Source organism: Camellia sinensis, chromosome 4 (assembly GCF_055761805.1).
Source record: "Camellia sinensis isolate YWXY chromosome 4, ASM5576180v1, whole genome shotgun sequence".
NCBI classification, from domain to species: Eukaryota; Viridiplantae; Streptophyta; class Magnoliopsida; order Ericales; family Theaceae; genus Camellia; species Camellia sinensis.
Window position 1 is genome coordinate 73308021 of NC_138964.1, and position 24961 is coordinate 73332981.

General features: G+C 35.7%; 1 long non-coding RNA gene across 1 annotated transcript; it reads right to left on the reverse strand.

Moving 5' to 3' along the window:
• Positions 1-5029: 5029 nt before the first annotated feature.
• On the reverse strand, positions 5030-23608 carry LOC145824710 (uncharacterized). The gene is made up of 2 exons (XR_014366690.1): positions 22322-23608; positions 5030-5321 (listed from the first exon to the last, which is right to left on the reverse strand). It is a non-coding gene; the product is annotated as an uncharacterized LOC145824710 (long non-coding RNA).
• Positions 23609-24961: the final 1353 nt, after the last annotated feature.

Here is a 24961-nt window from a genome sequence, read left to right on the forward strand (position 1 = left end):
TAAAGTCCCCAGCAGAGTTGCCAGAAACTATAGGCGTGCCCGCGTGAGGCCTTCGTGCTACAGTTCGGACTCGAATTGTCACGGTTCTTAATCTGAACCAAAGAGTCCAAATCTAGCAAATCGTTTTGAGAAAACAGATTTTTAGAAAAGAAGTGCCAAACACGGACTGCTTTCCCAGATATAGAGTCACCACCTAAATATTTTATTTTAGGAAATTTAGGAAACCCTGACTCGGTACCAAAGGCCACGTGTCCGTCATCACCAAAGTTGCCTCGGCTCGGAAACTTGGGTACGATTGGGGAAGGTCAGCTATGAGCACCCCCTCTCGCCCGATCTGAAGATCAGCCTCTACTAACCATGATATCTCGTTTTTGAAAACACATGCGTTGTTATTCCAGTTAATTGGCCTAGAATTACTATGTTATGCACACAGCAAACAAGTATAGACCAAATCACCTAAATTGGAACAAAACATTTCATGTTTGTTCTGAAAATGGTTTGCTACTTGCAAGTCGGCTAAAATACAGGTTTTGCCACCCTCAAGTGGGTTTTAGAAAAGATGGTTTTGCCACTATCTAGTGGGCTTAAAACTCACAGTTTTAGTGCATTATTCCAATTTAGGTAATTCAACCTCCATCCACAGGTACTCAAGCATTTATCACATAAGCAGCTAGCCTCATGGTAAGTATGATGTCATGGCAACACTCACACACATGCAAGGATGCTAAAGCATGAGAACTCACCGAGTACTCCGAGCCAAAACAGAAACTAGTTAGTAATAATATGCATGATCCTAGTTCATGCTAAGATGGCTAATGCAACACATGCAAAATGCAACTAAGATGGGCTCGGCTAATCTACAATGACATGTGAAATGCTACAACTAACACATATTCAATTTGGAATTGGAATACAAATGCAGTTAGAATGATGCGCCGAGCCCGGTGCATGCAAAACGAATGAATGGATGCAAACGTGCTATCATACTGTATGCTAATTGAAACATCCCTTAGACTAACCATCGAAAGCTAGTAAATAAAAGGGAAGAAAGACGTGGGGTTGGGAGACATACACACACTCACGCACACTTATTACACAATTGCCCTCACTCGGAGGGTCCGAATAAATATTATAGTCCGAATAAATAATACTAAATTAATTATTACAGAATTTCTAATTAATCAACAAATTAAATACAGAAAGAAGGTGGCCACAGCCCCACCTCGGGATACGTGAATGATGCATGCTTGACTCGTCTCACCCGGAAACTCGCTGCCATAGCATTGTTGCCTCTGTTAACATTGCCCTGCTCCTCTGAGGACTGTGAAAATTCTTGGGGCACCTCTGAATTGATTCATGATCACTCTGGAATATCACCGGCCAATTCAAAGCACTACCGGCCATGGGGATGGGCTTGTCGGCTAACTGTTGCACCACCGGCCAGCCACCGATGGTCGGTCGGCACTATAGGTGGCCGGCCGGCCATTTCTTCCTGCAGAATCCTGCAGTTGACAGTAGCAGAGGCCAAGCAGTGTATGGCATAGATTTTTCAAGCAAATGTGAGCATGGCCACACTCCCTATCATGCAATGGACTCAAGGGAGCATGGCCCTCGACTCTCGGGCCATCAATCACGCATTTCAATGCGAGATGGCCCAAAAGCCAACTGTGCAACTTCGATATCAAATAAAATGCAAGCACAAAACACATCAAAGGGCCCCAACCCCTATCATGATTGATCAAGAGGCAAGGGATGCATGCTCAATGAAATGCAACCTAGGCATGGAGGCTAAGTGTGCAATATGAACATGCAAATGAGCAATGTCTACTAGGCACGCAACCTAAACATGTAAACAAACGTGGCATACAACAACATGCGATGATGGAGTTAAACTAACATGGATAACTTGCAAGCATGACAAAATCAGTGGCCATGTGATGAAATGAGGCAACCAAGATGCATGCAAACATGCACAATGCAATGGCCCCGAGTCTAAGGCACAAAACACAACTTCACAAAGGCATTGAGAGGATGAATTATGGCATACAATGGCATATGTTCCAGCACTGAAGTATGATGCTCAATGGTCCCGAAACATGCAAATATGCCACCCAATGCATGAAATAGCCCCCAAAACTCAAAACTAGGCACATGTATTGAACTATAACTATGCAAAGCAAGCATTATTTGACCATGAAGCACGAAGACAGAACCAAGGCAGTCCCAAAATATGCACAATACTAGTTTAAAGCATGGCCAAAAAGTGCTAACATGTAGGGCTAAAACAATATGCAAGATTGGTTAGTAAGCGTGGTTTATACCACACCTATATGAACCATATGAAATCTCACCAAACCAGCCAAAAACAGTGAACAAAACATGTCAAAATATGCCCAAATACCCACTGAAATGAGGTCTACACATGCAAGAACGATGAGCTCCTTTGATAAGCTACAAGAGGGGTTACTCTGCACATGCATCAAGGATACTTAGCATAGCAAAACCAACTCTGAAAATTAGTTATGGGGGTCCTAAAACCTACTGAAAAATGATAGAAACAAAGCTTGCAAGCTTGCAAATAGGGGGTCCTTTGGAAGGCCCAAAAGGCCACCAAACAAGACAAGGAGAGAGAGGGTCACCCCCCTCTGATTTTAAGGCTCAAGAATACACCTAACCCACTAAAAATCCACTAGATTTCAGTGGCTAAGAGGCCAAACGAAGGCCAATGCAAATGCTCTAATGCATAGCCCTAATCGTGAGGAAATGAAGCATGCAAAGGGGAAGATGACCCCAAACAGAAAAATGCCCGTAATCAAACTTCAAGAGGGGCTCAAAATAAGACTTTTTTTTTTAGTTCATGGCAAATCTCGAAAAAGATTGCAAGTAAGGCTAAGCTAGGATGCAAAATTAGCCCTAAAAGAGAGATAGAAGATACAAGGAGGTAGATGACCACAAACAGAAAAGTGTTCTTAATCAACCTTCAAGAGGAGCTCAAAATAAGACACTTTACAATTTATGTCGAAGCCCAGAAATGCTTACAAATAAGGCTAAAGAACGAAGCAAGATAAGGCTACAAAGAGGGAGATAGTGACTTACCCTTGTAGCACAGCAATGCAGCAGCTTCTGGACCAAGATGGTGAGCTCTCAACCTCTGAAAATCAACTTCAACGTGCTGGAATGGGTGGCAGAGGTGATAGGCTATGAGGTGTAGTGCAATGGGACCAAGAACAAGGGTTTTTTTTGGAGCTTGAAATAGAGAGATATGGAGAAGTGTGTGTGTATCAGCCTCTGAAAATTCAGAACCATGGGAAAGAAGAGGGGAGCCTTCCTTTATAGAGCGAAGAGACTAAAGCTTCTCTTAGAAGCTTCAAACCAAAAGCAAAGATCCTCCATACACGTGTATGGAGGATCCAGTCTGTGCCCTCCAGTTGGCACAGCTGGCATCCATTCAATCTATAGAATACACCGGAAGATCGTCGGCTAGCAAAATTGGTCGGCCGGCTACTTTAACTTGTCGGTCGGCCATCTATTTGGTCAGTCGGCCATCTGTTCTGGTCGGTCGGCAGGAAAAATCTGCTCTGCAGGTCCAACTTCAAACGGACATAACTCCTTCATGTGAACTCCTTTTCAGGTCATTCTTGTATCCAAATTGAAGCCCCGGAAGTAAGCTTTCCAATGGCAGCAGGCTTACATCAAAATTCCAACTATGAAAAAGGTTATGCTTGTTTTGGTGAAGGTTGCTCAGTTTCGGTCCAACCGGGATGATGTCCAACTTCAACCAATCATATCTCCCCCATCCGGACTCGGCCTTAGGATATTTTTGAGTGCAAAACGAAGCCCCGGAAGTCTTATTTCCAAAAGTGGTGGCATTATAGCTTAACTTAGAGTGCACAAATAGATAAACCTGATTTAGTGAGGACTGCCCGACTCTCTTTTAGCGATTCATACCCAACTTCTTCCCCAGATAGGTTTCTTCTCTCTTCTCCTCTTTTCTTCAATTATAAACCCCTAAACAAGGTGTTTTAAAAGATTTTTCAAAGATTTCATCTCTGTTTCATTCATTTCCACTTCGTCCTTGGTCGATTTATCGAAAAGCGCATCATTTGACAAAATGTGAGCCTCGGAACATTGTAGAAACTTTATTTCAAAAATGTTTTGAAAGAGAGGGTTCTAAGGTCTAAAAACCATCCAAAATAACTTCGGTCCAAAATGGGGTGTAAAGTTGAGATTTGATGCTCTCTTTGCCAAAGAAACCGACCTTTTGCATAGCACAGCCTGCACATCTTTCACTACCAAAGAAAACCATCAGTAACGCCCAAGTCTTAAGGGCGGTCAAAAATGGGGTGTCTACACTACACAGTATGTAACCATTGTAGGCATTTGGGATAAGGTCTGCAAAGCAACAAAAGATGGGGGGCATACCATATAATCTGAGTCCAATTCTTGCAGTTGGGAAATTGAAATCTCTTTGGGAGATTTTTAGATTACTAACACCTAACTTATACTCTTTTTCTTATTTACATGATTATTATACTTCTTGCAAACTGTAAATGTGGTTGTGTATTAGGTTGGAAAAAATGTACTGGGTGTGTGTGCGTTTACGGAGCATTCAAAACTCATGTCGTTTCATACAAGTATTGACGAAATTTATGTAGACAATAGTGAAGCAGAAACATTTGAAGACATACGGCTATCATAGAAGAATTAGGAATTAGTAATCATGTTTTGGGATTGTAAGTGTTAAACTTTTGTCATAATTAAGATATGATCTTGTAACTATTATTTTACTTATATATATACATATATGTTTTATGAACTTATTCTTATCCTTCTATCAACTTATGTAGACCTTGTGTTAATACCTTATTAACGTCTGTCAAAAAGTTAGCTTTGCTATTTAAAGAGATTAGACTTTGAAGGGAGGCAGTCACAACCCAAACCCGCCCCTAGAGGTTTAGGCCGTAACTGGCCAGTAATCCTAGATTACCTGGCCCCAAAGATAGAATTTCAAATTATATAATTAAACATATGGAGCCAGAAGCGGAAGCAGATTATAAAATTGTCCATTGAGCTATGCATACATACTATGAACAAAAACATACAAAACATATCTCACACCATACCATAAATTTTTACAAACATTCATCTTATAGATACATAACCCAAGACCAAACTTGTAACATAACAACTATAGAAAACCGAAGCTTCACAAGCTTGGCCAGATAAAAAACTAAGGCCCCAATGCGGAGGCACAACTCAAGTGGATTCACAAAAAGGCTGACTCCAAAGCGGTCTCTAATGTTGAACTTCCTGATGCTCACCTATATACATATATATAAATGGAGTAAGTTGGAAGCCCAATGGGTAATCTCAATGTACATGGGTTAAATGAAGGAGTTCCATAACTTATCAAAACATTATAAAGTTTTTGACAAAATTGAAGTTTTTTTCGAAAACATAACCTTCCATAACTCAACATATAGAGAAGTTCTTGAAGGCCTTATTCAACTTGCCGAAATACTGTACGAAACATTCATATAGAATGACTTCATTCGGAACACCAATATTGGTGACTTATACAAAACATCATACTTGATGACTTATACGGAACATCACTTGGATCACTTATACGGAACATCACATTTGATTCCTTATGCTAAACATCACTTTTGATGACTTATAAGTTTGATGAGCTCATGTGGAACGTCTTTTACGTGTAGATACCATACGGAATGATTACTATCGTGATAATATGGAACACCCACTTACATGACTCATATAGAACGTTAAATATGTGTAGACATTATACAGTACGATTGTTATTGAAGTCATGCAGAATGATCGTCAAAGATTGATGTCATATGAAACGTTTACAATGGGTCAATGGCTTATACAAAATATATGTGACAGATCGATAATAGAACAAAAGTTATTGGAGTTCAAAATACATTTTCCATATTGATACAATAGTCATTCAAAAAGGAAACTCATTCATTCTTAACAAAATCTCATTTTCAGAAAGCATATCATATTGTACATAATTCGAAGTTTCAAAGTATAACTTAGCATCTCAAAAATACTTACTCGGAAAACTTGTCATATCTCATAACTTGTAACAAAGCATAGATTTCATAATTCACTGTTTAGCGAAACCAATTTCAAAATAGCTTATACAAAAATATCTTTACAAAGACATTACTCACCTTGACTAGTTCGACGCTCTTCCATAATGTTCAAATTTACACATTATACATAACCAAACGCATTGTAACACATATTCGAATCGAATAATTTTTTCTTATCTTTTCCTAATTCAATTCCTCATGTTGGTTTCTTACTTATTACTCTTCAATAAGTCATATATCATGCCTAAGAATGCTCAGAAAAATATGAGGATGGAAATGCGAACACAAAACATTTTTTTAAAACATACTGAAACGGGGTCTTCGCTTAAGCCAACTATTGGTCACTCAAGTGGTCATAGAGGTCTACAAATGTACTGGATGGGTCTGATGTGCGCTCAAGCCAACTATTTGTTGCTCGAGCCAACCTTTGGTCACTTGAGTGGTCTACAAAGACTGCAAAGACGTTGAAAGCTCGCCAAGTTTGCTCGAGTGGTCTGTCAAAATTCTTGGTTTCAAAACTGAAAATTTGAGCTTCCAACCACAAATCCAAAGCCTTGGGGTCATGCATGGCTCATTCAAAAACACAAAGTTGCTTTTGAAAACATGTATACATGATCCCTTAAAAAAATATTTGCTGAAAATCTCTTTGAAACCACCAAAATTGAACTCAAAAGTTCATGCATGCAAGATTTTCCAACTCTTTTATCAAAACTTATGACTTTAACAAAATTGAGCTCAAAAGTTCCATGCATTTAAGAAACTCCTTTCCAAACACGAATATAAGAGTCAAAACTTGATGAATAAAAAAATGCATGTATAAATTAACACTCAAACTCAACAAGGATGGTCAAAACCAAACTCAAAGTGATAAAACTCAACATATATCATGCATGCATGGAAAGTTTCATCATCTTCTTGACCTTCTTTAACAAAATACATGCCAATGATCATATCTACTCCATGAACTCAACTCTAAAATGGATTATCTTCCAGAATTGTGGTTTAAATTCTCACCTAGAGCTTTCAAATACACTAGTTCTTGCACAATCTTGGTTCTTCTAGCAATAATCTTAAAGTTTCTCATCAATCTCTACACTTTCACTCTTTAGAATGAGAGGTCACTCTCTCTCTCTAAAATGTAATCTCATATTTTTGCACGTACAATTGAAATAGATGAGCTAAAAAATGAGCTTAGAGCATATATATGTATATATATAGCTAAGATAGCTTAATACATTAATTAGAACATTAGCTTAATTAAACACAACTTAATTTGTCAAACTTTAAAAAAAAAAAAATAAATAAAAATAAATAAAAAAATTCAAACTTACCAAATTGTTCTAAAAATTCCAATTAGTTTATTCATGTAGCCAATTTCGGTTTCTGAAATCATTTAAGGCATCAATTTTGAATTATAAACAGAAATCATAACAAATATTTTCAGATCAGACAAATATACACAAATTAATCATATGGCACATATCACAATTAAAAATTAACACATAATTCGATAAATGTATTCATGATATTCATGTTGGGGTCATCGCAGAGGCTATATTGACTCCTAAGATCTTTTATGGGATCTTGTATGGGTATTGACTAAAGGACTCATTAGTGACATTTCCTAGACTTATAACCTTAGAAGAATCCTGTATTTATTTGCTAACATATTCCGTGATATTCCCAATTTTTGGGATGTCCCAACTTGGTATTAGAGCTTCGGTTCAATCCTTACCCACATGTTTCGCCTGCGGTTAGAGACTACCTTGCCCTGACTATATTAGGTTATTATAAAATTATCTATTCTATTAATAAAAGACACCGAAAAATTGATTGACCTGCCTTAGGACATCTATTCGAATTTCGAGCACGATAATATTGACTCATGAGAATAAGTTTCACATTCTGAATTGCCATGTGTTTGGACTCCAAATGATTTGACGACTACCTACGATGGGACATGGTTTTAACTTTGGATTGGGTATTGTGTTGCGCATTAGATACAATATAGAAGTACGAGTACTGTTACTTTCACGAGTCTTCTATCGATTGTCATATCCCCGCCTCATATGTAAAATCTCTACTTCAAGTTGTTTACCTTCAAGATTAAGTTATTATCATTTAGTCTTATTTTAACAACTTTGAGCCTTGATGACAATTCTTATAAACAGTTCCATTATTCTTTCCACAGTGATGAATCTTGCTTGTATCTTTTCTAGTCTTTGTTGTTGATTGGGAGTTAAAATTTAGATTGTTGGTTACGTTTAGAACAGGTTGGGACTAAGTAATTTTGGGAAAATTTTGTCTCTTCATTCTTGGGTTCACTCAAGCAGTCTTTTCTTCGCTGAAGCGGTCTTTGGTTTCTTCTAGAATCTAGGTTTGTAGTCTAAACGTCTCGGAGGGGGTCGTCCTTCGTTCGAGTGGTATGTTGGTCGCTCGAGCACTCTGCTAGTAGTTTGAACTTCTGAGAGTTTCTATTCTGCACTCGAGCGGTGTTTTGGTTGCTGGAGTGATCTGCTCTCCAGGGACAATCTTATGGGGCTTTAGTTTATCCGCTAGAGCCGTGTTTTGGCTACTCGGGTGATGTTATGTATCTGACGTTTGAGCGGTATTTTGGTCGCTCAAGTGGTCTGTTTGTATAAAGTTACGGGGAAAAAATCTTTGTCTCACTTTTATCCTCTCTCTCTCTCTCTAAAAGTTATCTAGATCCATTTTTCTTCCCCTCTCTAAATTTCGTACTTCAAATCTCCAATCTACCCAAATCCATGAATCTCGCCACTGTGGTGCTTTGAGATAAAAGGTAGAACGCAATAAGCTGATCGTTTTAATCTGAAAAAGTACAAGTTTGTCTCTGTAATTTTTGGGATTGTTCTTCCCTTCTCTTTCTACTTTGAGGCGAGGATTTCTTTAATGTTTTAGTATGGTATTTATCTTTTTTATGTGCTCTTTGAATAAGAGTAGTATTTTAAGAGTTTAGGTTTGGGTTGGGTTGGATTTGGTTTGATTTGGGTTATAAAAGAGGGGTTTTCTTGGAAACGATGTTAGAATTGTTTTTGGTATTGAGATTCGAGGATATTTCTTTTGAAATGTTAATTGTTGAAAGAAATATCTGTGGGTATTATGGAATAACCTTGTTGAGATTTGAATCAGAACAAAATGGGAAAAATGCTGAAATATTGAAATTCATGTTTGAATTGAAAGGAAAGTGGAGTTTGAACATGTATTGTTACTCCAAAATTGAAATTATGAAATTATATCGATCTCTTAAAATTTATCTTTTGAATAGAGATATCTGTTTTGGCTGTCGGTGGATGATAGCATTGATTGTTGTAGAAATCGCATGAAAACTAGGTTAATTGAAACTCATTTACTCATGCATTGCATTCTGAACACTTGCTTCATATTTTCACATTAAAAATGTATTGTTTTCAGAAAAATGGGTGAATATCATGGTAAATCTGGTTAGGGGGTGTAGTTGTGGTTATTATTATGTTGGCATGTCTGTCCTTGGTGAAAGTCCAGAAACCTGCACGATTAGGTGCCGATCCTTCTGGTTAGTATCTGTAGAATGACTTTTGATAGTGCTTGTATAGCCTACTGGCAGATACGTAGATAGAGATTCCCAGTGTGTATATCCACTACCAATTTTCAGTTTTGGAAGTAACGGTTTATTAATTTAATTATAACATGGCATTGCATTGTTTGAGACAAAAAGTGCATTGATTTTGGGTAATGGCATCATGTGCATTCAGCATATGACTTGGTTAAGCATCATACTATTCATTAAATTTATCTTTACTGAGCATTAGCTCACCTTGTGTGAAAACCAATTTTTAGGTACTTATGGTATGCCTTCGCTAAGGGTTTAGCATGGGAGGACCTTGGAGCTGAAGGCTCATTTATTTTTGTTTGGTAAATACCTTTTTGTTCAAGCTATGGCTTTTATTTGTATTTGGGGCATTGACCCACCTTGCTTATAACCAAGCATCGTCTTCTAAACGTGTAGCCTTTAAGGCATAAGCTTGTAATTATTTACTATTGTTCTTAAGTATATCAATCACATGCTATAGATTTATAGCTTAGGGTTGATGAATGTCAATGCATATGACGTCCTCTTTTGTAATATTTTGAGGAAAGTACTAAATGAATATATATTTGGATGTAATCTTGATATCGAATGATTGAGACTATAAGCTTCCTTATATCTATTGGGGATTTTGAGGATATTTGTTGTTAATATTATTAGGGTATTACATGTTGGTACCAGAGCGTACCGGGTTCGAATACTTTGGGCTGGTGGAATATGAATATTACAACAAGGGTTCGTCTTACTAAGTTGCAATAAATAGTTATACCTGGCATGCTATTTGGCAACATGCTTATGTGATTAAGTGAGTACGGAATTTAGTTTCTAAGATATTGATTGTGTCTACGAGTTTCTAGAAATCCCGTTAAAAAAGAACTTCATCACTGCTAATTCTAACAGGAACTCTCGCAACGTCGCGAAACAGTTATTATCTAGAAAGGAAATTTGTTTGCGAATACGTGATTCAGTGCTAACATACAGTGAATTAATGTGTTGTCCACTGTATTAGGATGGTAAGCGTGGTAGGCCTCAACGATAAGAAGTGCTGGTTCTAGATGAGATAATGACACAAGAGGAAAGTGTTAGGCAGGTGAATGTGGCCGAGCCTGTGGATCAACAAGCCATGGTAGTTTTGGCTTGGAAATGGCAGGAGCGTTAAAGGAATCCATAGACATTCTCAAGGTTGAGAATCAAGTCTAGACCCATGTTGCTGAGACAGGGCCATCCTTTCTGAAGAGGGAGCACTTCCAGTTGAATCTTGATGAGTTTGTTAGGGATCCAAAAGAGCCACTAAAGGCTAACGAATGGCTTGAGCAGATGCTGAAGATTTTTTAGATGCTTGGTATCGACAACGGTGGCTGGAGGGTGACCTTGGAAGCTTGTCACGTTAAAGGCGATGCGGGTCAATGGTGGAAGTTTGTTAAGGGCCATATCGGGGTGATTTGAGAGGCATTTGCTACTGCTTTCTAGGATAAGTTTCTACTACCCACTACGAGGAAGAAGCTAAGAGAGAAATTCCTCTGGCTCAAGAAATTGAGCATACCAGTGGCCAAGTTTGAAGCCACCTTTACTAGCCTTTCGAGGTTTGCACCGAAACTCGTGGCGATGAAAGAATGCCATTGTATTGAGTTTGATAAGAGATTGAGGACCGGGCACCTTTTCAAGGTTGCTAGTTCTATGATTCATGGTTACGACCATTTGGTTAAGTCTGTGGCTCATTTGAAAGTAATAATTCTGACAGAGGAGGAACGGATGAGAGGATACAAGCAAAGGGAGTAAAAATCTCAGGGATATGTGAGGGACAACAGGAGGCAGAGGGGTTTTATCCTGCAACAGTCCTAGGCTCATTAGTTGAGATCCACCTTTCCCGTGCTAAGTTCTGGTTTAGGGAGAGGTAATAAGGACGGATTCACGTGCTTCAATTATGTTTAGTTAGGCCACAAGTCTCCAGGTTGCCTATAGAAAGGAGGAGGGCAACTACCAGCACAGTCGTTGGGTTATTCTCAAAGTCAGAACTAAGGGAGACGACAAGCACCTACCTGCCATTAGTGTAGGTAGACTGGACATTTGAGGAGATTTTGGCCTCGGTCGGGAGGTAAATCTTATGCGTCTGGTTCAAGATAGACACATAGTCATTTGCCAGCTCAGTCATTTCAGGCCTCGAGGGCCAATCAGGCAACCACTTTGACTCAATCGTGCATCAGGCTTATGCTCTAGGGGGTGAACAAGTAGATCAAAGAGGTAGATCAGAGACCTCCTAGGCTTGTGTATGCTTTTACAACGCTGGATCAGTTACCGGTACCTCTTATTGTGAGAGGAAACTTCTTATAATTCAATTCTTTAACGAATATGTTAATAGATATGGGTGCATCTCATTCTTTCATATTATCTTCTTTTGTATCTTCTTTGGGGTTGGAGTTTGATTAGTTGGAGTCTTCTCTGTTTGTCGAGACACCGGTTGGGGGTAAGGTGGCATTAGGTTGAGTATGCCACTCTTGTGAGATTGAGGTCATAGATTATTGACTCTCCTTTGATTTTATTGTCCTTGATATGCATACATTTGATATGATTTTGGGTATGGACTAGTTGACCTACTTTCGGACTTCAATAGATTGTCACCGTAGGAGGGTGTCGGTGTGCACATCCTTCGAGGATTGTTTCCACTTCTTGTGTGACCGGAGTGATAGTTTTATTCCTCCTTTGTATGACCTTAAAGGTCAAAGAGAGTTGAGTTTCTTTTTTCCATCACAATAGCTGATAAGGGTAATATGGTCCAGAGTGACTTACCGAGAGTGGTTTAAGAGTATCCAGATGTCTCTCTGAAGGATCTTACTGAATTACCACCACATAGAGAGATTGAGTTCTCTATCAACTTGGTGTTGAGCACGGCTCTGATTTCCATGGCATTGTATAGATTTGCTCTAACTGAGTTACATGAGTGGAAGGTGCAGCTCCAAGATTTGTTAAACAAGGGCTTTATATGCCCTAACACCTCGTCTTGGGAAGCACTGACTCTCTTTGCGAAGAAGAAGTATGGAACTTTGCAGTTGTGTATTGACTATAAGTTGAACCAAGTGACTATCAAGAACAAGCACCCATTACCGAGAATAGATGACTTGCTTGACCAACTAAAGGGATCTTGTTGCTTCTTAAAGATTGACTTGAGATAAGGGATCACCAGTTAAAAGTGAAGAAGGAAGATATTCAGAACATGGCTTTCCACATGAGGTATGGCCATTACGAGTTCTTAGTGATACCTTTTGGGCTACCTAACACCGGTTTCATTCATAGACTTGATGAACTAAGTCTTCCATGAGTTTCTTGACCGATTTGTGGTTGTCTACATATACGACATCTTCCTCTACTCACCCTCCGCGAAGCAACACAAGAAACATTTGTGGATTGTACTTGAGTTGCTTAGAGCACACCTTCTGTATGCTAAGTTCAGGAAATGTGAGTTTCGGCTCAGAGAAATTAAGTTTCTAGGCCATGTTGTGTCCTGGAAATTGGTGACTATAGATTCATCTAATATAGACGAAGTACAGAATTAGGAGGAACCTACGAATGCCTTTGAGATCTAGAGTTTATTGGGTTTAGCTGGGTATTACCGATGTTTTGTAAAAGATTCGTCTAGGTTGGCTTCGCTATTGACTGGAGTGGTGAGAAAGGAAGTTAAGTTTGTGTGGAGTGGGGCTTGTGAGAAGTTATTTCAAGAGCTTAAGACTAGACTCACCACTGCTTCAGTTTTGATTATTTTGGAGAAGGGTTTAGGTTATTCGGTCTATTGTGATGCGTCTCAAGAAGGTTTGGGTTATGTGTTGACGCATGAAGGGAAAGTTGTAGCCTATGGTTCACAGCAATTGAAAACCCATGAGAGAAATTATCCTACGCACGACTTAGAGTCAGCAGCAGTGATCTTTGCCTTAAAAATCTGGAGGCATATATTATCTGTATGGGAAGAGATTTGAAGTGTTTTCTGAACACCAGAGTCTGAAATATTTGTTCTCATAAAAAGACTTGAATTTAAGATAGAGGAGGTGAATGGAGTTTATTGAGGATTACGATACATGATTGAAGGTGTTGTCCTAGTCGAGGGCTCATCATCGGTTTTATTTTGATAATTTAAATTATTCATTTTGTAAAGTCCTCTATGTATATCATTCATCAAAAAATTAAGTAGATCTGATAATTCTAATATTTTAATTTTATCATGTTTGTCTAAACAAAAGTGTGCAAAAAAATGTGTTTTTGAAAATTAGTCTTCCACATTTTTTTTTCCCTTTTTGTTGAAGCAAAAGCTATTAAATAAAAAGGCTACAATAATAGGATTGACCAAATATGAAAATGTAAGATGCTGACTGTCATAATTGAATGTTAAGAGACGAAAAGAGATTTCGATCAAAGTACGACCCTAAACATACCAAAACTTACAGTGAGCAGAAGTTGGCAATAGAACTTAGATCTTACTGTAAGATGCTATTTCAAGGACTACAACCTACTTTTCTAGAACTTTTTATTATTATTATTATTATTTATATTCAATTTGCAGTTCTCAAACTAAGATTCAATATTCGGGTTTCTCAAATTGGACCGACCATATTCAATTTCTAGAGCTAACTATCGCCCAATTGATCTTTGAAATTTTCCAATAAAAAACAAATTGAAAACTCAAACAACAAAAACATAGACCAAATTAATAGACTCAATCCAACCCTCACTCAGAGACCAAGTTGAGCCTTCCAAACTAGAACACGATTTTTAAATCGCAATTGCATGTTAAATCAAATTATACCAACGTAGTATTTGTGCTTCTCTATTTCTTCTCTCTTTTTATATCACTACAACAAAAACACATTTTAGTGGCACTATACTCGTGACATGTTTTTAAAAAATGTCACAAAAAGAATATTAGGTGGCATGTTTTAGAAAAATGTCACAGAGCAACAAACATAAAAGGCTCTAGTGGCATTTCAATAAAGAAGTGTCACATTAGTACAACAAAAATGTGATCTAATAACATCAATTTGATGGCATTTTATAAAAGAATGACACAATAAATTATTTTAGTGACATTTAACAACAAATGTCACTAAACTAAGAAAGTGTAAGTTACTTTTATGGCATTAAATGAAAAGTGTCACAAACAAATATTTTATGGCATTTTGAGAAATGGCACTAAGCTAAAAAATTTCCAAGCTATCTAATGTCAAAAAATAAATTGAACTCAATATCACATGCTATCATTTGAACCAATTTGAGACATTATAAAAAATTCAATTTTAAAATCAATTCAATTGAAATTACAAAAATTAAAATGAACACAATAGCAAAAATAAAGGGATTAATAGTGTAATTTACCCTAATTTTAGCATTTTTTAATGACAAATATGCATGCAAATGACATATGTCATTCTTTGAGAGGCAAAATAATAAATTTGCTCAACTCGGTGAGTTAATTTTCAGTGATCATTTTTCATCAAAAATATTAACGGTATCATTAATTGTACTAAATTGACACAAAATTTATTAAAAGTTAAAATTGATCTAAATAAAAATATAAGAACTAAAATTGATATCTACTTTCTTATTTTGGAGGGAGCACTTCGAATTTTTGGAGGGATTCCAAAATTTATAGATGACAAAACTAAGTTTTAGTTGGGAAAAACTTTCCATGGACTCCCTGATTGGCGACCAAATAAGCAGTTAGTCAAGGAAAGTGTTGAATTACATTTCAAAACGTCACCGTTTTAGGGTAACATACATGTGAAGCCTAGATGTCTCTCTCATGATCATTTCTCTGCCTCTCTCTATCTCTCTCTCTCGCACGCCTCTCCTCCTTCCATGATTTCTTTCGCACTGTCAGCACAGCGTCGCACCATCGCACCTCCGGCGATCTACCGTTGCAGCATTATCCGAGTTATGTTTTCGCCCTCTCTCTATCTATTTCCCGGTGTTGCCCTCTCTCTGTCTCGGTCTCTGTGTCTATCTGTCTTTCAAGCGTCAATTCCAGAAAAATTCTTGCTCAATGCATTCCCAAATCCAAAGTCATTTCAAAAGGCTACAACTGCGCTTCTACTTGGGAACAGGTTTCATCCTTCCTTGTTTCTTTATCCATTTTCTATATATATCTATATCTATATCTATTTTTGGTGTCTTTACAAAAAGTTTGCTTTTTTGTCAAATATTTTAAGGTCTGCATATGCCACAAAGGCATCCATGGAGGTTAAAATTTTCTTCATTTTCTCATTTTCTCATTTTTTTTCATTCCTCCTCCATTTGATATGTGGTTTTCTTATGTGTTTTGATTTTGTGATCTGGTTAAATTTGGTTTCGTGATTTTAAAATTAAATTATGAGGAATTATGTGTTATGTTATGGCTGATTATTATAGGGACAACAAACCCATATTAGGATTTTGGAAATTGAAAAATGAGGGTTTCTATTTTCTAAAAATATGTGAAAAATTAGTTTTCTATTTCTCAAATTAGGTTTTGATTATATATTATATATACACACTATACAAAATACATGCCCCCTCGATTAAATTCCCAGCTTTGCCACTATAATCTGTTTGTGTTTGGGTTTTTTTTTTTTTTTAGTAGTAAAACCACTTTTGGTAGAGTTTTTGTGGGTGAGTCATCACGTCCTGCAATTTTTGTTTGTACCACTGACAGAGCAGCAACAAGTAGCAATAACAGCACTTTCTCAAGCATTTGCCGAGCGACCTTATCTTGTTAAATTGGTGAGACTCATCACTGTGCTATAATGGGTTACAACCTTTGTGAATGTTTATGTTTCAGTGCAACAGTTTCATGCCAATTAGCGAGCTTTTGCTTTTGTAGTCCCAAGAGCATGTACATGGACAAGATAATGGTTTGTTCATTTCAACTAAGCACTGCACTGTGGAAGAATCAGGGGCTATTGAGGCAGTTTTTGCCAATACGAATCAGGTAAGCCACTTGATTTCTTGTCTTAGTCTCTCTCTCTCTCTCTCTCTCTCTCTCTCTCAAATAAGAAAGAAAATATATCAATTGAAGACTGCAATAGGGGAGTAGAATCCATTTGCATATACAAGGAGTAGCTAAATCTTATTTCTACCCAAAAAACTAAATCCAACAGTAGACTCCACAAAAGCATCTATAGAAAAAAGCCCATGCGTTGAGAACCAAAAGAATGTAGAATATTCAAAAAAAGAGATAGCATAAGATTTCACACTAGCCACTCAACATCCTCAAATGTCCTTCTATTATGCTATAGCCAAATGCTTCCAGAAAGACAAAGAAGGTTTGTTTTTCAGACAAAGAAGTGTTTAGCTTGTTGCCCATCCTTTTTGGATTCAACACACATTAGAAGCAGTTTCTCCCTATTAGCAAGGTTTTCAACAGAAAAAATGATGATGACAGCTACCTTCATAATTGTTTAGAATGCTTTCTTGGACAGGTAAAAAATAATTTTATGGGAATTGAATATTTATTTTCATATTTGACTCTGAACAACATTTTAACTACACATGATCATCATTCTCTCTCAGATTACCTTCTCTTCTCCATCATTGTAAATTAATTATTATTATTATTATTATTATTATTATTATTATTATTATTATTATTATTATTATTATTATTATTATTATTATTATTATTATTATTATTTTCTGTTAGTGACTTTTAAGATGAATAGTATACCTTTCCTGATCAAAAAATTCAACATACAAAGAATGTCAGTTTTACTGTAATATTTGTCTTTGGGTTAAACTGCCCTGTTATATCAAATCGAAGCCCTCTTTTTCAATCTTATGGCACAACCTTTTCTTCCTATGTAACAATTCGTGGAGTCACTAAAGCATGGGAGCCTTGAGCATGCTAAAATGCATTATGAAATGTTGGGTGTGATTGGTTCATTGTTCAAAAAAGACCAATTACTACTCCTTTAAGATGTTAACTTTTGTTGAATGCATTCTAGGAAAGTTGATGTAGCAAGGAAGATAACAAAAAAAAAAAAAAAAACATATCACTATATACACTAATAGTGAGTTCAGCCCTAGACAAATCAAAATGGTGAAATAGGGTTTATGTAGCCAAAATGCTATGTGTGGTAGGTTAGAAAAAGAGAAGAGCAGTTAAAATAAATGATGAGAAAAGACAGGAAAGAAGGGAAGGAAAATTATTTATCATGGTTGAAAAGAGAATGCAAAACAGCCCCCCAACCAATGTTATGATGTAACGGGCAGCTTCTCTGTGCCAAATATGACCTATAGAAACTAACGGTAGGTAAATAAGACACGTAGGTTGGGAGTTAGACTTGAAACTGCCTTAAACTTAGTCGAAAAAAGACGTTCGGGGGGCAAAAATGTGAAATAGCCCCTGAACCAATGTTATGATGTAACCGGCAGCTTCCCAATGCCAAATATGACCTACATGAACTAACGGTATGAAAATAAGGCACGTAGGTTGGGAGTTAGACTTGAAAATGACTTAAACTTCGAAAAAGGCGCTCGGGGGAGGGCGAAAATGCGAAACAACCCCCCAACCAATGTTGTGATGTAACCGGGAGCTTCCCCGTGCCAAATATGACCTGTAAGAACTAACGGTACATAAATAGGACACGTAGGTTGGGAGTTATATTCGAAAATGCCTTAAACTTAGTCAAAAAAATACATTCGGAGGGTGAAAATGCAAAATAGCCCCACAACCAATGTTGTGATGTAACTAGGAGCTTCCCCGTGCCAAATATGACCTTAGGAACTGAGGGCACATAAACACAATGCGTAGGTTGGGAGTTAGAGTCGAAAATGCCTTAAACATAGTCGAAAAAATGCGCTCCGAGGGGGGGCAAAAATGTGAATTAGCCCCCCAACCAATGTTCTGATGTAACCTAGAGCTTCCCTATATCAAATATGACCTGTAGGAACTGATGGTACGTAAATAGGACACGTAAGTTGGGAGTTACGCTTGAAAATGCCTTAAACTTAGTCCAAAAAAAGCGTTGGGGAGGGAGCGAAAATGTGAAACAGCCACCCAACCAATGTTGTGATGTAACGAGCAGCTTCCCCATGCTAAATATGACCTGTACGAATTGACGGTACGTAAATAGGACACGTAGGTTGGGAGTTAAAGTTGAAAATGCGTTAAATTTAGTCAAAAAAATGCATTCGGGGAGAGAAAATGCAAAAGAACCCCCCAACCAATGTTGTGATATCACAGACAGCTTCCTCATGCCAAATATGACCTCTGCGAACTGATGGTACGTAACTAGGACATGTAGGTTGGGCGTTCGAAAATGCCTTAAACTTAGTCGCAATTGTGCTTGGATCAGTTTCTTCATTTTTTTTTCACAATTTCCTCAAAATTTTATCCAAACATATCTTAAAATATCAATGCATGCAAAATATTCCTTGAAAAAATTTTGAAAGTACAATTGGCTCTTAAAAGATTGATTGGAGCAAATTATCCCTGGATTTAATTCAATTGTGACAATGCCTCTCGTAAGTGATATTGATGCAAATTGTATTTTTCAACATCTTTTATGCAAGTAATTTTACTTTTTCAAATTCTTCTATAGGTTGCAGTTTTGAACATTTTTTGTAGACATCAAAAAGTCAAGTAGCTTAGTCAATACTAATGATTTATTTGAAAATATTAATTATATTAGAGTTTAATATTTTTTTTATATAATAATTTTCAATATGACAATATTTAGTCAATACTAATTATTAAATTTATTTGTACAAATGGTTTTTGGCGTAGAATTGTGGATACGACTCCTTGTGACAAGTACGAAAGACATTGTTTGTAGTTTACGAATTAGTATTGTTCATACAGATTAGTTTTATGGCATGTCATAGCTTAACTTTGGACGTGGTACATATTAATTTTTGATGCGGTACTGAATACCTTTTCACATGGTACATATTAACTTTTGGATATTAATTTTGTTTAATCCTCTGTTATGTATGGAATTATATTTTTGAGGTTGGATTATACTTTGTTTGCATGGAATTTCTATTGCATTTATAATTTGATGTTAAATTTGGTCGCAAAAAGTGTTTTTTCTTGTATCATCATATGGACTTGTCAAAACAATTGGACAAGCTATTGAAACTCATGTTGCTTGGCCTGCTCCCTTTGTGGTATATTTCTTTCGTAAATACTAATTTCATTAACAAATTTATATTAACTTAATATAGTTTCAACTACATTTACATGTTTATCTTTTGGATGCAGATTTTGCAAGTTATAGATGCTAGCCAAGAATATTTACACAAGCGATGTTGAGAATTTGGGAACTGAATTTGTTTTGATAATTTGTCTTATCCGGAAGATGGATATTACTATGGCTTTTTAGAACTTGTAGCTGGAATAATTTTCTTTTAGGTTTTTTTTTTTTTTTTTTTTATTTAACTTTGTTAGTGTGGTAGAATATTTTATAAATTTGATTATAATTTTTATTGCAATATAAATAAATTTATATTTTTCGATAAAAAAATGATGGTGGTTTGAATTTTTTTTTGTTTTTGACGTGATGACGATGGGAATATTTGTTTATTACTATGAAAATATTACAGGATGAATGGATGTCAAATTAATATAGGATGTGGCAATTAATATTCAATTGTTTATAAAATCGATTCAATTTTTACAGGCATTTGTGCATGCTTAGTTGTGGCTTTGAAAAGCGTTAATGAAAAGAGCATATAAATGGCATTTTGTAATAGTGATAGTAGCTTTGCAAAGTGTCACTAGAATAAGCTCCAATGACACTTGTATCCATTTAATGGTACAAATAAGTTGGATTTAGTGGCATTTATGAAGTTGTTAAAACTATCAATTGTGGCATAACAAACGTCATTAAAAATTCATATAGTGCCATTTTTTATATTATAAGTCTTTTTTAATGGTACTTGATAGCATCACGAATGTGTCTACCATGACATGAAAGTGTTACTGAAAGGCTTTAGCCCTGATGGTGTAATGACACTTACAAGTGTCACTGAAATGCCACTAATTTGTTTTTTAATGGCGCTTGATTGTGTCACAGATAGTGTCGATCATGACATCAATGATAGACATCAAAGTGTCATCGAAAGTTTTTAGCCATGATAGTATAGTGGCATTTGCAAGTGTCACTGAGGTGTCACTGGTATTTACTGTGGCACGAGTATAAATGGCACTTGTTTAAAATGCCACAAGACTAAAAAATGTCATTAAAAAAGTAGTTTTGTGACACTTTCAAATGTCACTAAACTAAAAAAATGTTGTAGTGTATTCTTTTCTCTTTTTTTTTTTTTTTTAATCTTTTAATTGTTATTTACACAGTTCTAAACACAATTATTGGTTCCTATGTAAACTAATACCTTAAGGGCATGTTTGATTGACAGGATTAGAGCATAGGATTGGAATTATTAATCCGTATGCCCAATAATCCTGCATTTGTTTTGAAATTTTGTTTCAGGATTATTAATTCAATGTATAATTAATCCAACAAATTTTTAGGATTATTAGTAATGGAGTATGCTTGAGATTATATATCATGAGTTAGAAAATAAAATAAAAAGACTCTTTTACCCTTGACTAAAAATTAAAAAAACTAATTATTTTTATATAATTTTATATTTTAGACGGCTAAAAAATAATTTTTAAAAATTTTAAAATATTTTTTTGATATTTATTTTATCAAATTAGTCTATATTTAAAAAAATTAAAAAATTAAAAAAAAAAACAAACAAACATGGTCTTTGTATTTTATATTTTTATTTTGCTTTTTATTTGTTTATTTATAAATTTTTTTCAAAACCACATTTATGAAGAAATTTTGATAAAATAAAGATTGTGAAGAAACATTGATGGAGGGTAAGATTGGAAAAGAAGATAAATATAGTTGTAATCTTAAATTCATATGTTTTTTTATCCCATGCCAATCAAACAATGGACAATGTGATAATTTATCATACTAATCCAATTGGATGGTGAACACCACACTAATTTGATAGAATTATTAACACGTTCACTATTAATCTTGTGAATCAAAAATGGCCTAAATCTCTTGATTTGTTAAGGAAATTCATTTTAATCTGGAAAAACTAGTGAAACAGCAAGAAACTCATGAAAAGGAACTACTAATAATTAATGGCAGTTGCAAACAGCGGATTGATTTCTTTGAGTTGATGACAATTATGAAATTCCAACAATTTTTCAAAACATTTTGTTTCAATATATTCTACTCCTTCATAGAGCATTTAAAACGATTCCTCCCAACTACATCATAACTAGGAGATTAAAACCAGGAAGTGAATGAGTTTAACATACCCTCTTTGGTAATCAGAACAATCTAACTGATACTTGAGTGAATGAATTACTGTCGTCAAAACAGGGCTCACATATAAAGCAACAAAATTGATAGTCATAGTGATGCTCTATTACTGCAGGAGCTATGCTATGTAATCAGTTGTATTTCAACCTTAATTGATGAATGAGGAATCTATTTGTAATGCAAGCTTGAAACAGAATCTAAACATCAAAAGATGATAGTAGCATAGCATCACCGACCAAGAAACTAACAATAAGAAATACTTAAACAGATAGAAATATAGAAAAGTTAATTGAGGGACATACCATCTGCCGAAGAAAGAAGTAGAAACATGAAGGACAATGATCAAACAGGTGATAGGCTTTCAATGAATTGATAAGTATTACGCCAACTTGCTCCCCCCAATCATCAAGATCATCTGTCGATAAATCATGAAGCTCCTTCAATGTCTTGGACTTGACATTATAAGAAATAACTTTGCCCCGGATAGCTAACACCAGTGTAAAATCTTTTTCATTTGCTCCCTTCACGACACAGAGCACATTAAATTCACAGCGTGTGATTATGGTTTTGTGAGTTGTCTTAGGTAATACAGATAAAACGGTCTAAGATTGACCCTGTGCATCTGAAAGATGCTGCATCCCTTAGCACAAGGGTGACGAATCTAAATAAGAAGCACATCGCCACCATATTCTCCAAAATACCTAATTTTATCATGAGAAAGGATTTTAAGGTTTCGAGGCATTGGGGTTTGTATCAATTTCTCTTCCTCAACCTCAAATCGAGCATGAACATTCGCATAGGTTATACAATAAATTGCTCCATTCCAAAGCACGCTGAACATGAATCGCACATTTCACGGATCAGGCACAGAAATGTGTTTCCATGACGAAGTCTGGGAACTGTAAATTTCAATTTCAACCCAGTTTCCATTATTAGCATAACTGTAACTAAACAATAAAACTTTGTAATGAGGCGATTTTGAAGGATCAAAAGCCAAGAAAGCACCAACATTTCCATGATACGATTCAGATGAAGTGAGACTAATATCAGGAAGAACTGAGAATTTCTTTGTGGTGAGATTACAAACAATATATGGGGGTTTTCTGAAACTATTAGAGCACAAGATTAAACCATTGCAAGAGTGTTCAATCGTAGTTGCAGAACTTGATACAACGACACCATCGAGAAATGAGAGTGTGGGAAGAAGAGTTTGGTGTCTAGCAATCGATACAGACTGGAGTTGTTCATCGGGAGACCAACGGTTTGAGTAGAAATATAAGGCTGACAAGGAGGAATGGTGATTTCGGCGAGCGTGGTCGGAGGCGAATTGGGAGTGGGAGATGAGATAGAGCCATTGCTTTGAGACCGACTTGAATCTGATTAGGGATTTTGCTGGGACTCGGATTAGGATCTCTGTTAGGAGATCTGAATTATTGGCAATTAATTCAGCAGCGAATGAATGTTCCGAGGAAGTACAGCCGATGATAAGCTTTTTTGACACTGCAAGAACAGAGAATCCCTATGGAGAACGACTTCTATAAACAATCTTCCTTGTTGGGGATTGCGTTAATTTCACATCAATTGTGAATAGGTGAACACGTAAGCCATTTTCATTGCCACTATAGTGAAAAAATAAAAACCAATATATATTGCCATATTATTCTAACACTTTTCATCTCAAAGTATTAATTTCTTATTTTATTTTTTGTTATTTTAAAATATTAATTTATTTTTAAAAATTAAAAACTAAAACAACATAAATTTCTTATTTTTTCATTTTTTAACATTAACATTATACAAATTTGTACTATAAAAGAATACTTTTTGAAAATTAATATTTTTAAAGTGTAATAATTATAATAGATCTGGAGTGCTTGTACTGCCTTATGGGCTCATTTCGGGATTCGGTTTGATAATCCGAATAATTCACATTTTAAAATAAATCAAGTAGAACATACTTATAAAAAATCAAGTTAATCGGACATCGTTAATCCTTTCACCTACTCATATTTGTGTCTATAAAAATAAATGAAATTTTGATTTAAAATATTAAAATGAATACAAATGTGAGTAGATGAAAAGATTAATAACATCCGATTAACTTGATTTTTTACTGATATGTTATACTTGATGTACTCTAAAATGTGAACGGTTCGGATTATCAAAATCATATCCCAAAATGAACCCATAATGTGCTGGGTGCATAGCAGGCACCTTACATCCAATTATAATATTAAAAAAGTTGGAATATCCAAAAATAGACTAATATTTTGAGATGGAAAGAACATTTTTTTGTACATTTTTCTTAATAAAGTCAAAATGTTAATTTCCAAACGAGCCCTAATATACCAAAATATATCGAGATCAAAATAGGATTTGACTTCTCTCCAGCCTCGTTTGAGATATAAATTGACTTTTAAATTTTTTGACTATTTTAACTTGAGACTAAAAAAGCCATCTTTGGGACTACAAATGTACGCCTTGGCTGGCCTTGATTTAATGGATACTACTTGCTTGCTGTGCTTAGAACTATTGGAATCATATAAATATAAATTATTCATGAAAATTCCTTTGGTAGGTTGGGTTAGGAAGTTAAAAGGTTAAAATAGTCATAAAAAGATAAAATAAATTAAAAAATTAATAAGATAACATGTCACATCTAAATTATAATCATTTCACTTTTTCTCTTATAATTTTTTTTTTTAAAAAGAAAATGGTCAAAAAGTCCAATTCAAACGAGACTTTTTAACCCAAACTAAAATAGCTAAAAAGTCAAAAAGTCAACATACTTCCTAAAATAAGAAAACATTGGTATAATAAGTTGTAGGACCCCAGATTCCCTCTTGCCCATATTCTAGATTAGAGGGTGTTGTTTGAACCCGTAGAATTTATCATGAGAGTGCTGCTATTATCACTTACCTTTTTTCTTTGGACCCTCTATC